Genomic DNA, 15,018 nt, shown 5'->3' with positions numbered 1-15,018 from the left:
GAAAGCTGTGCCCTCTGCTACTGCAGCATTCATTCATTTTCCTACAGCTCAGTCCCTTTACTTATCAAAAATAAACTATTTCAAATGCTAACTTCAAGTACACTCAACATGCAACATTTAGTTTTGCGCGCCAGCGGTTCATTACTTCCTTAGTCTGCAACAACAAATGACTGAACGGATAATTAAATGCAAATATAATCAGTGTTCTATTAGCATTAAACACAAAAATGTATCAGTTGAAAGCAAAAATGAATGATAAACTCAAATATAAAATGAAAAAAGTCATTGTTCTACACTTTATTATGTGTAAACTTACTTTACTACGTGTTAGTGCTGCGCAGGGTTGGCAGTGGAAGTGCCGGGCATCTGTCACAAACTTGAATTAGATCCTCAAATACTTCAAAGGCTAAATGCAAGATGATGAAAAAAGCGCTGCCGCTGCATTTAGACGTGCTCACACCACAGTTTATGGGAGGAGAGAGCTCAGCTACCTCCTCATAAAGAATTGAATCAAAGAGATACTGACCATGTCGACCCGAAGAGTACACACGCCCAGGGAGCCACGCTATTCATCTCTAACAAAATAAAAGCTATTTGTATTTTTACAGCAGCCGGCCAGTATTTATGAGAGCTGGAAGGCCGTAGGTTGTGTTTCTGCACAGGCTGTGCTATCTGAGTGGTGCATGGAGGATTCTGCCGGAGGATGCAGTGACCCTATTTGACTTGGGATTTCTCCTGGCTGCACGCTTGTTTGCACCCTGGCAAGCAGTTAGAACGTGTTAAGTGACCCCTCCTGTTTCAGCAGGGTTTTTTCACACTTTTAATTTGAAAATGGGCAAGGGAAACAGCTGCTTCCAGCTGTGTAGTGGTGAGAGTGTTAAATGTGGAAAGAGATTCGAGATTTAAAGTCCTCTTCATTTCAATTGCTCGCCAAGCTTAAGATTAAACCTTATATTAGCAATCACCAATAAAATAATTAACATCTGTCTCTTTGGTTTCATTCCTAAACGTTCGAATTACACAAAATCTGCAGAAACTCGTTTGGTCTGGGCTCCTCCCCCGAGAATCGTCAGCCTATAGCAATCGCTGATTGGGTCGTGCACTTGAGAAGGCGGGGCTTCATTCGCCATATCGACTGTTACACTTTTCCGCATTTTGTGAGTTATGTCGAGTCACGGAAGAAAGTGAAGAGGGGGGTGCATGCAAGTAGGGACATTGATAAAATGAGGTGCCAGATCAGATGTGGTGTCGGTCCGGCTTGTTCCTGTACAAATGAAGCCCTGCTGCTGCTGTTTATGGCTGCCATGAGGAACGCAGCACACAGGTTACTGAATGTGTCATGTAGGGATAAAATGATTACAACTAAATTCTTTTTGTACGATCTCATTCATTCATTTTCAACCACTTTTCCGGGGCCGGGTCAAGTGGGCAGCAGTTATAGGAGAGAACCCTAGACTTCCCTCTCCCCAGACACTTCCTCCAGCTCCTCCAGGGGGATCCCCAGGCCAGCAGAGAGACATAGTCCCTCCAGCGTGTCCTGGTTCTTCCCTGAGGCCTCCTCCAGGTGGGACATGCCTGGAACACCTCCCTAGGTAGGCATCCAGGAGGTATCCGAAACAGATGTCTGAACCACCTCAGCTGACTTCTCTCGATTTGGAGGAGTAGCGGCCCTACTCCGAGCTCCTTCCGGGTGTCAGAGCTCCTCACTCTATCTGTAAGGGTGCTCCCTGCCACCCTGTGAAGGAAACTCACTTCGGCTTTATCTTTAATACCGCATTTTTTGGGGGGGATCGTGTGTCAGCCAGATAGATTAATCCAAATTTCGTGTTGCATGTACACTACCTGAAGACAACTACCAGAAGACTGTTGTGGATCTCAGCGGTAAGAGCAGCAGACAATAACTGGTCCTCTAGCTGATGATGTGTAAGAGTGTCAGAAGGTGGATTTCTCTGCTGGATCATCTGCTGATCTGCATCCCAATCATCACCAATACTGCAGAAGACCTACTGGAACCAGCATGGACCAAGATTCACACAGAAATCAGTCAAGTTTGGTGAAGGAGACATCATGGTTTGGGGTTCATTCAGTATGGAGAGATCTGCAGAGTGGATGATCAACATCAACAGCCTGAGGGATCAAGACATCTGTGCTGCCCATTACATTACAAACCACAGGAGAGGGACAATTCTCCAGCAGGATAGCGCTCCTGCTCATACTTCAGCCTCCACATCAAAGATCCTGAAAGCAGAGAGTGCTCCAGGATTGACCAGCCCAGTCACCAGACATCAACATTATTGAGCTGATGAAGGAGGAGGTGTTGAAGATGAACACAAAGACTCTTGATGAACTCTGAAGGCTTTCTTTGCCATTCCAGACGACTTTATTAATCAGTGATTTGAGTCATTAAGATTTAATATTGTGGTCAAATAAGCAAAATCTACAGGCTTTTGCCTCTTATATAAGACACTTCTGATACCAAACGATCAACTAGAAGTCAACTTATTACTTGTTGCTCCTAAAACTTGGATAGACGACAAGACTTTAGTCAGGTAGTGTAAGTTCACAGATTAAATTAGAAACTCATTACAGCTTCTGACTGAATGTCTGCACCTGCTGTTGTTTTCATTTCTGGATAAATTATCCACTGTATTAAACAAATGCACAATATTTGTAAAATATCTGTGTTTAAATACTCTTGAACATACATTGAAAATGGTTTTGGAATCTGTGCGAAGCTCTGAGACTTTTGGGTATAATCCTCTCCTGATATACATTGACATGTCTTGAGCTAGTGATGACAGAATATTCAGTTTTGGGTGAAGTATTCCTTTAATTATATATATATATATATATATATATATATATATATATATATATATATATATATATATATATATATATATATTTAATTATTAATGTACAGCATTTTTTCACAGTGTCTCTGAGCTAGGCACAGAAGTCCCTTTCTTTCCCTATCAGAGATCTGCAAGCTTGGTTGGGGTTTCTGTAATGACAGATCTGTGATGTCCACAGTTTTCCGCAGCCTCAGGGGACGAGTTAAGGGAAGACTTACTTTGGATCTGGCGTCTGAGGCTCTTAAATCTTAACCAAATCCTATCCTTAAACCCAACGCCCTACTTTGGCCATTCATTCTTCTCTTACTGTTTCCCATCCACTGAGTTTTTAATTGTCCTTCCCATACAATGAATAGTTCTTCTTGGCTTATTTGAGGAAGAATAGCTTATGCACACACAGGAAACCAAAGACAACGTAGAGCTTTCCAGAGAAAGAATAGTCAAGGAGATGTGGTTATAAAGCATGACCTCTATGTTACCTCTTTTTCTAATCATTTACATTCAATATCCTCTGATTTATTTCCCGACAAGTTTATCTCATCGAAGGTGAATTTGACAGGTCAATTTTTTTTTTAAAGCATTTTCAATATTTTTTAATTGCCATTAAAACTATACCCACCGGCCACTTTATTAGGTACACCTGTACACCTGAAGGGAAATCTCTAATCAGCCAATCACATGGCAGCAGCTCACTCCATTTAGGCTTGTAGACATGGTCATGATGATCTGCTGCAGTTCAAAGTGAGCATCAGAATGGGGAAGAAAGGGGATTTACCTGACTTTGAACATGGCATGGTTGTTGCTGCCAGACTGCTCTGAGTATTTCAGAAACTGCTGATCTACTGGGATTTTCACGCACAACCATCTCTAGTGTTTACAGAGAATGCTCTGACAAAGAGGGAATATCCAGTGAGCGGCAGTTCTGTGGGCGCAAATGCCTTGTTGATGGTCAGAGGAGAATGGCCAGACTGGTTCCAGCTGATAGAAAGGCAACAGTAACTCAAATAAGCACTCGTTACAACCGAGCTCTGCAGAAGAGCATCTCTGAACACACAACACGTCCTAAAGGGACGCACCATGTCATAAAGCTCAACCATCTCAGACTGGTGAACGTGACGATGAGTTCACTGTACTCAAATGGCCTCCACAGTCACCAGATCTCAATCCAATAGAGCAGATTTGGGATGTGGTGGAATGGGAGATTGGCATCATGGATGTGCAGCTGACAAATCTGCAGCAACTGTGTGATGCTATCATGACAATATGGAGCAAAATCTCAGGAATATTTCCAGCACATTCACTAATGATTAAGGCAGTTCTGAAGGCAATAGGGGGTCCAACCCGGTACTAGTAAGTTGTGCCTAATAAAGTGGCCAGTGAGTGTATATGTTTGCACTTTCGTGTTCAATTTGAAATATCTGTGTTTAAGAACATGCTCAAATATTACAGGGGAATGGATGTTTTTAAAATCACAGTGCCGATAGGTAAGTTGATATATTGGATATATAAGCCTAGTCTACACCTGTTGCACTGCGATTTCTTCTTCATATCACAAGAAGCAAGAGCCCTTTAAATATGCCAGACATGCAACAGACTTGTAATCAGTGCAGAATGAATTACTGGCTAGAACAGCTTGTATCATTTGTAGACACAACGTCGGAAAGAGTGGACGAACAAATCTCCAGACACTGCTTCTTTGTTTGTTTCCCTTCACTCCAGGTTTGATGTCAAACAGGACAGTTTGACGCAGGCTTTTCCGACAGACTAGAAAATAAAGGTGCTGCGGTGTCAGCTACATTCGACACAAGAGCTCAAGAAGGCTGAGATTAATTGTGCGTGCCATTTAAAACACGTGTTTATTTTGATGGAGGAATGCAAGTCATTTGTATACAGGAAGACAACCATGACTCCTGAGGTGCCAACAGAGCACCCGGGTCTGGTTTGTGTTGAGGAACAGAGAACAGGAGTCTTGAATAGTGAATACCAGACATACTACATGTTGAAACCAGAACCGTTGCAATACAGAGCTACCTGCAAATTAGCATCAATTGAGTGTGGTTAATTATGAATGTGCAAAACACACTCATTAAAAAGGTACAGGTAGACAAAACACTTTGATCATATTTATGTTAACAGTATCAGCCCTTTTATTATGATATGAATAATGGTCGGCTACCGTGTGTCGACAACCAGGTAAGCATATTCCTAACTTTAATAATAAATGTATTATGGCTGCTTGAGAAAGCCGACATGCTGTTATACTACAGAAACTTCTTCTTCCTCTGAGACTGTTTTAAGAACGCATCTCCTCCTAGATCGTTCATTCTACAACCACCAGACTTACTCCAAACCTCCAAACTATACTGAATTAAGTTGCTATATCTTTTCCAACTGATCCCACTTACAGTTTTCCCGAAACTGACCCGGAGCATTCGGAAAAGTCCCATTGACTTAACATTGGACCAAACTTTGTGACCTCGTAACTTTGCGCCAGACTGTCATACAGACTTAAGGTTAAGCTCATTTAACTCAGACTACCAATCTGCCAATCACTGATGACCTTTTAACTTACTAGCCACACCCTAGCAACCACTTATGGCACCCTAGCAACTGTCCCGTAGACTTCCATTATAAAAAACTGCCATTGACTTTACATTGGACATGCTAACAACAAACAAATCCGTACTAACAATATACCAATACATTCTGGAAACATACTAGCAAACATGCTAATTCATATTAAATTCATGCTAACATGCTGCAAACATGCTAGCAACATGCTAATTCAGGCTAACAACATGCTAAGTTATGCTAGAAACATGCTAGCATAATGTTATTTCATAACCATGCTAATTTATGTTAGCAACTTCCTCGCAACAACTCAGAATACATTAGCAACCTCTAGCAACAGCCTAGCAACACCTTAGCAACCATTTAGAACACCCACTAGCAACCACCTAACAACACCATAGCAACAACCTAAAATACCATACCAACTGCTTAGCAACACCTTACCAACCACCTAGCAACGCCTTAGCAACCACCTAGCAACACCTTAGCAGCCACTTAGCAAACACCCTTGCAACACCTTAGCAACTGCCTAGCAACCACTCAGAACACCCTAAAAATCATCTAGCAACCACCTAGCAACACCTTAGCAACCACCTAGCAATTCCTTAGCAATGACCTAGCAACACCTTAGCAACCACCTAGCAACACTATTGCAACCGCCTAGCAACACATTAGCAATCGCCTAGCAACCACTCAGAACACCCTAGCAACCATCTAGTAACCACCAAGCAATGCCTTAGCTACGACCTAGCAACACCTTAGCAACCACCGAGCAACGTTTTACCAACCACCTAGCAATGTCTTAGCAACCACTCAGAACACCCTAGCAACCACCTAGCAACACCTTAGCAACCACCTAGCAACGCCATAGCAACTGCCTAGCAACTGCCTAGCAACTAATCAGAACACCCTAGCAACCACTTAGCAACACCTTAGCAATGACCTAGCAACGACCTACAACACCTTAGCAACCACCTAGCAACAACTTCAGAGAGATGGTGGCTAGTGGGCGGGGCTTTCCCCCTCTGATGACACGTACAAAGGGAGAATGTCAATCAAAGTGTTTCTGCAGACTTTATTCAGAATTAATGCATCTTTCCTATTGGAATTGAATTGAATTGAATTTTATTTGACAGATTTTAGACAAACTGTAAAAAAAGTATTCCATACACTTTGTTAAAAAAAACTGTCGAGGATAAAAACACAATAAAGCCCTGGGCTTATTTCCATTGTGGTCCTCTGTTAAATTAAAACAATGTATGGCTTCATAATACTAATGAAGAATAAAACAAACAGTCGCCACAGCGGTACAAACAGCCAACCTATCCAGCACAATGTTCCTCCAGCCGCCAACCTATTCACACTCAAGTAACATAATTTAAAAAATCCTCATCCACCATGCAAAACTAATTATCCTCATCAAACAACCATCTTTTAATAGCTTTTTTGAACAACCTTAAATCTTTTATTTCCTTGATTGCTTTTGGTAGTTTGTTCCACATGATTGCACTTGTATATAAAAACATATTTTTCCCCACTAAACTTCTAAATTTAAATAAACAAATATTAAAATCCCAACTCCTAGTACTGTATGAATGCTGTTGCCTCACCATTTGAAAATAGTTCATCAAATAGCTAGGAACCACATTATTAAACATTTTACGTACCATTCCCAGTTTTAAAAAACACACTCTATTACTAACAGTTAACATACCTAATTTATTAAAAGACTCTTTGTGCAAATGTGCTCTAGGATGCATTTTTAAAATTATTCGTACTAATTTATTTTGTGCCTTTTGCAATTTCTCCTTCAAATTTTGTGAGCAGCTACTGTACCAAAATGACGTAGCATAATCAAAATGGGGTTGAATTAAAGCTCCTGCCAACAATTGTAAAGAATGAACATCCAAAAGATCAGATTGCCTTGCTAAAAACCTAATTTTTCCACAAATCTTCGTAATAACTTTTTTTGCCATAGCATCTCCTGATAATTTATTATCTATTAAGCAACCCAAATAGTTTATCACATTTTTTGACTGAATTTTCCAATCATTAATCTTAACTACCAAATTATCATCTTTTTTTAATTTCACTCTGGAAGCAAATAAAATAGCCTCTGTTTTACCCATGTGTAAAGAAAGTTTGTTGTCTAAAAACCAGTTGTAAACACTTTTTAACTGTGAACTCATAATTTTGGAAGCTGGTTATATTCACAGATCGTTGCCACACAACTGTCTTTATACCCCTTATAAGAGTAAGCTTTGCATAACTTTAACCCACTGAAAAAAACAACCCACAGACACAGGTCAAAAGTAGCCCAGTTCCGCTGGAGAACCCGCAGACTCGGCAACACTAGTCTGCATCCACTCTTCAAACAATAGACACGTCTCTGCTGATCCTGGTAGCAGATTTCCACCCAATTTGGACCCATTTTATAATCACTGCCCTCATGAAAGCTACAAGGTGTTCCTAAAACACTTCATTTGGGTCAATTTATCTGTGTTATTTGTTAAGGGATTAGATCAGGACTGCTTTGAATGCTGCGCCCAGTGTCAAGGCCCAGTTATTGCATGAGACAGGAATATTGAGCTTCTACCAATATATAAACACACTTGAACTGGGTTTAATTTGATGGAATCGCCTCACCCTCCCACAAACAAATACTGCCAAACATGACTTTGTTCCTGCTTTACCCTGACTTTAAACACTGGGTGCCCAGACTTTGTTTAATCGAAGAATAACAAAGCTGGCATACTTATCTCAAAGCCAGTGCTAAAGAGAAAAACAACATCAGGCAGTATTTACATTAACTGTAATGCTGTGTATGTTCCCACCCAGAGCCAATTACCATTATAGTGAACTCCAGGACCCTGACGCTTGGCCACTTCTCTTCTGCCATGAAAACGCATGATGATGGCATTCACTACCCTTTGGATTTGTATTTAGTATTTGGGCGGGGTCGTGTAAGGTTGTAAACTTCTAATGCTCTTAAGTAAAAGCAAAAGAAAAGGTTTCACATTTCTCCATGCCAAAGCAAAATCTACTAGCCTAAATACAACCAAGGGCAAACATCACCAAACAGAACACGCAGTAATAACCTGAACCCAAATAAACACTGCAACAAGACACGGTGAAATAAACGGTACTGTGCAGGTAGTTTTTCAGGTAGGCCCAACATTAGTATTCAAGTTCAGAAGTTAAAGAATAATCTGCAGTCACTGTAAATTAGACTGCTTTTACAAATTATATAGCAGACTGGATTTAAGTGTCACCATGCCACCAAGGATTAAGGCAGTTCTGAACCCAGCAATAGTAAGGTGTACCTAATAAAATGGCCGGTAAATGTGTCTATCTTGATAAAAACATGCCCTAGCAACCACTTACAACACCATAGCAACTGTCCCATAGACTGCCATTATAAAAACTGCCACTGACTTTACATTGGACATACTAACAACAACAACAACATACCAATCCATACTAACAAACATATTAATCATACTGGAAACATGCTAGCAAACATGCTAATTTATAATAAATTCATGCTAACATGCTAATTCATACTTTAAACAAGCTAGCTACATGGTAATTTATGCTAGAAACATGCTAGCATAATGCTAATTCAAATTAGGACCATGCTAATTTATGTTAGCAACTGCCTTACAACTACTTAAAACACCTTAGGAACTGCCTAGCATCACCTTAGCAACCACCTAGCAACGCCTCAGCAACCATCTAGCAACACCACTGCAATGACCTAGAAAACCATAGAAACCACCAAGCAACCACCTACCAATGCCTTAGCAACCGACTAGCAACTGCATAACAACACCTTAGCAATCACTCAGAACACCCTAGCAACTGCCTAGCAACCAACTAGCAACACCTCTAGCAATACTTTAGCAACCGCCTAGCATCACCTCAGCAACGACCTAGCAACGCCTTAGCAATCACCTAGCAACACCATAGCAATGACCTAGAATACCATAAAAGCCGCCTAGCAACCACCTAACAATGCCTTAGCAACTGCCAAGCAACAACCTAGCAACTCCCTAGCAATCACTCAGAACACCCTAGCAACCGCCTACCAACCAAGTAGCAACACCTTAGCACTCACCAAGCAACATCTTAGCAACCGCCTAGCAACCACTCAGAAAACCCAAGCAACACCTTAGCAACCACTTAGCAACACCTTAGAAATGACCTAGAATACCCTAGCAACGTCTTAGCAACCACTTAGAACACCCTAGCAACCCCTAGCAACACTTTAACAACAACCTAGAACCTTAGCAACCCCCTAGCAATCGCCTAGCAACGCCTTAGCAACCTCCTAGCAATCACTTAGAACACCCTAACAACCACCTAGCAACACCTTAGCAATGACCTTGAGCACCTTAGCAACTGCCTAGCAACACCTAGGCAATGCCTTAGCAACCATATCGCAACGCCTTAGCAACTGCCTAGAAGCCACTCAGAACGCCTCATCAACCGCCAAGCAACCACTCAGAACACCTTAGCAACCGCCTAGCAACACCTTAACAACCAGTCAAAACACTAGCAACTGCCTAGCAACCACTCAGAACACCATAGCAACCACCTAGCAACACCTTAGCAAGCACTCAGAACACCCTAGCAATGCCTTAGCAACCATTCAGAACCCCCTAGCAAGAGGCATGCCAATCCACACTAGAAACATGCTAACCTATGTGCACTGATCTATGCCGCCTGTTTCAAACTACTTCAGTGATTTACACTTCTTTAAACCTTTAGACTGCACGGCTTTCTAAAGCCAGTATCAACTTCTATTCTCAAACTTTGCTATTTGATAATGAAGATCACTGAAACACATCCGTCTGAATCTGAGTGCATGTGAACACCTTTAGCACTGCTCTGCCAGCATATCCCACACGTTTACATCCCTAGTGCATCTCTGAATACATGTACCAGTTGAGTGAAAACGTACATGACAGTGGAGTTCAGACGATGATTCAATAAGGGCAGGGCATTTACTTTTCCGGTTTGTTTTGTTTTGCTCTGTTACAGATGGCAACCATGGCCAGCACAGTGTATTTAGCAGCCCTATAGCCGAGCTGTATTTCTGTCTGACTTCCCCAGTCTCTTTCTTTCTCTAATGAAGCCAGACCAAGCGGAGACTCGCATCTTTCCACTGTAAATGACTCGAGCCATAAAAAGGATGTCATCACGGCTGCGCGGTTTCACAACGTGACAAAACACAAACAGTGGGAAAGTTGCCATGTCAACAAGTGTTACGCGCACATCATCCCTGTTAACAAGAAGAATAAGAATGAGTGTTAATGTGCAGCAAACTGACCGAAAAGTCAGAGTAAAGACCTGCTCATTAGAATGACTTGACCTCCGATTGAACTGTCTTTCCATTAATTTATCGCTGAATATCCAATTTATTACTAATTTAAAGTCTTGTTTCTTGTCCAAATATCAAAGACAAGGAAAAAAATGTTGTCTTGTTTTCAGAAATAATGTGTATCTTTCATTCATTCATATTTTTTCAGCTTAGTCCCTTTATTAATCTGGGGTTGCCACCGCGGAATGAACCGCCAACTTATCCAGCATGTTTTATACAGCGGATGCCCTTCCAGCTGCAACACTGGGAAACACCCATACACACTCATTTACACACACACACTATGGATAATTTAGCCTACCCAATTCACCAGTGTAAAAGTGTTTGGACTGTGGAGGAAACCGGAGCACCCGGAGGAAACCCACGCCAATATTGTAGCATGCATCGAATGCGCACTTCAGAATATTGCCGGAAGTAGTGGGCACTGGATAGTTCGTATTCTATGAAGTCAGACGTACTACTCGGCTTGCATACTGATTTTAGCGTACTATATAGTATAGAAATACGCTATTTTGGATGCAGCCTATGTCTCTCGGCTGGCCTGGGATTGCCTCAGAATCCCCCCGGAGGAGCTGGAGGAAGTGTCTGGGGAGAGGGAGGTCTGGAGTTCTCTCCTGAGACTGCTGCCCCCACGACCAGCTCTTGGATAAGCGGAATAAAATGAATGAATGAATGTTTTAAGGAAATATTTACTTTATTTTAACATAAATTATTGAATTTAACATATTATCTTTCTATTCCTAAAGATGTTTTTGGTGACCAAACTCTTCTTTTAATGGATATAACTGTATATTAAAGCTGTTTTGTTTAAGTGAAGCAAAATGATTGGCTTTAATCACTGAGAAATGGTTATAAATATTAATTTTGAAGCTCATTTATGCTGAGCAATGTTTACACATACAACATCAAAAACTCTAGTAGAAATCCTACAATTATTAATCCATGTTTCAATGTTTAACACCTATTTCAGAGGATCAAAAATGATATTAATTCATAATTGAAAAAAATCATTCAGAAATTTCATTCATTCATTTTCTTTTCAGCTCAGTGCCTTTTTAATCTGGGGTTGCCACCGTGGAATGAACCACCAACTTATCCAGCATATGTTTTACGCAGCGGATGCCCAACCCATCACTGGGAAACATCCATACACACCCACTCACACACATGTGGGGAAAACCGGAGCACCCGGAGGAAACCCACGCCAACACGGGGAGAACATGCAAACTCCACACAGAAACGCCAACTGACCCAGCCGAGCCTCGAACCAGCGACCTTCTTGCTGTGAGGCGATTGTGCTACCCACTGCGCCCCCGTGCTGCCTAAAAGCTTTCTTACTTCCACCAAAAAACAGTGCTTATCCAGTGGCTCCCGCACATCTCTACTGCAATCTCACCAGAATTAGAAACAAGCCCTTGTGGGTAACAAAGAAGTCTTAATTTTCAATGACATAAAGCTCACGCAGAAGCATCATGACTCATCATCCTCCTCCTCCTCTCGCAGAAAAATCCTTCAATGTAAACAGAAGGAGAAAATAAGGATGTAAACAAAGCGTGCCGTAATTACAGCTCTCCTCGCCACATATGATTTGGGGTGGAACATTTGGCTTTAAATAGAGAGGAAAACAGGGTGACAACTGTGCAGAGCTCTAGAACAACTCCAACCGCCACACACAATATCATTTAGATGAAAAACTTCACCAGATCTGCTCCACACCGGCCGGCCGTGGCCCTCAGCGTCGACATATAAAGCAACAGGGTTTACTAGAAACAAAATCAGAAGCAGATGCACGCACTTTATTTATACTTTATCGTAGACGTGATTGATTTCCTGTTGTTTTGAAGCGATATGAATATCTTAAAGGGATAGTTCACACAGAAATGAGCAGTCCTCACTCAAGTTTCTCTCCTGTTGAACACAAAATGGGGGCGACGCAGTAGGTAGTGTCACCTCACAGCAAGAAGGTCGCTGGTTCAAGCCTCGGCTAGGTCAGTTGGCGTTTCTATGTGGAGTTTGCATGTTCTCCCTGCATTTGCGTGGCTTTCCTCCAGGTGCTCCGGTTTCCCCCACAGTCCAAACACATGCAGTACAGGTGAATTGGGTAGGCTAAATTGTCTGTAGTGTATGAGTGTGAATGGAAGTTTCCCAGAGATGGGAAGGGCATCCGCTGCGTAAAACATGTGCTGGATAAGTTGGCGGTTCATTCCGCTGTGGCGACCCTGGATTAATAAAGGGACTAAGCCGAAAATGAATGAATGAATGAACACAAAATGAAGAATTTTCAAAAATGCTAGCTATGTTTCTGCTAGCTATTATGCGCAAAACTCGATTATCGCATAAAAGACGTGCGAATAAAGCAACGTTTCCATTCAACGAGTCAAAGAGAACAAAATCGTCACTTCCTGATTAACTGGTGCCAAATATTGTAGCTGTTTATGTTTACCATTATGCGCATCTTTTCTTATCAAATAAAAGGTTTATCCTACTCAGTTATGCGCACATGTTATTTATGCGCATTTTCAAAATTGATGCGCATCTTGATGTTTCCATCAACTAAATTTTTATTCGCAAAATGCACCAAAATGCACAATAAAAATAGGTGGATGGAAAGGTAGCTACTGACTACCATAGAACTTGTCTTTCTCATTATGGAAGTCAGTGGCTTTCTTCACGATATCTTCTTTGGCATTCAACAGAAGAAAGGAACTTAAGGGAGAGTAAGTACAGAGTAAGCTTTCTTTTCTGGCTGAACTATCCCTTTGATATATAAAAATATTCTCTAATGCTTGATTCACACGAGGCTTCTGCGTCAACGCTTGACCGAGGGCGTGTCTGAAGTTAGGGCTGATGCAATCGTCATAGCAGCGTCAGCCAATGAAATTAGTCCACAATCGCCTACTGTCTGAGCTGGGGTATTTGCATACAGCGATCTGATTGGCTGACGCATCCGTTGGCTCTTCAGAAGTTGACATATTCCAAATTTCTGAATCGAGCAACTCAGCTGAAGTGGCACAGATGGATCCACAATGCAGTTCGGCAATACCAGGTGAAAAGTGAATAATAAGAGTTGCTGCCGACACGCAATTATTCTACCCTGGTGCCCAAACTTTTGGCCAACACCGAAGTTGATTGAGGGTGGTGGGCCAAAGGTGAATATGCAAAACTGTATTATATTAAATTTGCCACGGATAATTTCCTAATTTATTATAATTTTTTTAAATGTACAAAGACATTATATATATATATATATATATATATATATATATATATATATATATATATATATACATATATATATATATACACACAGTTGATGTCAGAATTATTCGTCCCCTTTTATTTTATTTATTTATTTTTTTTATATTTCCCTAACGGTGTTGAACAGATTCAGGAAATGTTCACAGTATGTCTGATAATATTTTTTCTTCTGGAAAAAGTCTTATTTGTTTTATTTCGACTAGAATAAAAGCAATTCCTAATTTTTTAAAAGTTATTTTAAGGTCAAATTTATTAGCCACTTTAAGTTATATTTTCTCGATAGTCTACAGAACAAACCATCAATAAACAATGACTTGCCTAATTACCCTAACCTGCCTAGTTACCCTGATTACCCTAGTGAAGCCTTTAAATGTCACTGTAAGCTGTATAGAAGCTGTCTTGAACAATATTTAGTCTAATATTATTTACTGTCATCATGACAAAGAGAAAATAAATCAGTTATTAGAGATGAGTTATTAACACTATTATGATTAGAAATGTGCTGAAGAAATCTGCTCTCCGTTAAACAGAAATTGGGGAAAAAAATAAACAGAGGGGTGAATAATTCTGACTTAAATTGTATATATATACATGTTGTTTTACATTTTTTCAAGCATAAACAATCCCATTTAAAACACAGCAGAGTCGCCGATGTCAATATATAGCCAATGGAGTTGCCAATAGCTATGTTTCCTTCCAGCAATTTAGGATATGCGCATAAAAAACGGTTGATGGCAACGCCAATATTGAAAAGTATGAAAAAAAAAACATTTGCGCATAACTGAGTTGGAAAAACTTTCAATGTGTATTTTAAAAACCACAAATGCTGTGTTTTGCAAGTAGTAAATTAGCAGATAATAAGGTGCATTATCAATAATGTGTAATATTAACACTGGTTGGATCGTGTGCAAGAAAACACGCTTGGCTCACTAGTTGAAATTATAATAATTA

The 15,018-nt window shown here is 40.7% G+C and overlaps 2 protein-coding genes across 3 annotated transcripts in view; one reads left to right on the top strand and one right to left on the bottom strand.

The window, feature by feature from the left end:
* The window catches only part of lats1 (large tumor suppressor kinase 1), a 777,671-nt gene extending 764,602 nt beyond the window's left edge, over positions 1-13,069 (top strand). The window contains exon 7 of the transcript XR_015517620.2: positions 13,043-13,069. The gene's annotated coding sequence lies outside the window, so the exon portion shown is untranslated. The remainder of the gene's footprint in view (positions 1-13,042) is intronic.
* The window catches only part of nt5dc1 (5'-nucleotidase domain containing 1), a 58,657-nt gene that overhangs the window by 22,130 nt on the left and 21,509 nt on the right, over positions 1-15,018 (bottom strand).

This window comes from Danio rerio, chromosome 20 (assembly GCF_052040795.2).
Source record: "Danio rerio strain M-AB ecotype USA chromosome 20, GRCz13ab, whole genome shotgun sequence".
In the NCBI taxonomy this organism is placed as follows: domain Eukaryota; kingdom Metazoa; phylum Chordata; class Actinopteri; order Cypriniformes; family Danionidae; genus Danio; species Danio rerio.
Note: the sequence above shows the minus strand (reverse complement) of the source record. Positions and strands in the feature narration are given on the sequence as shown.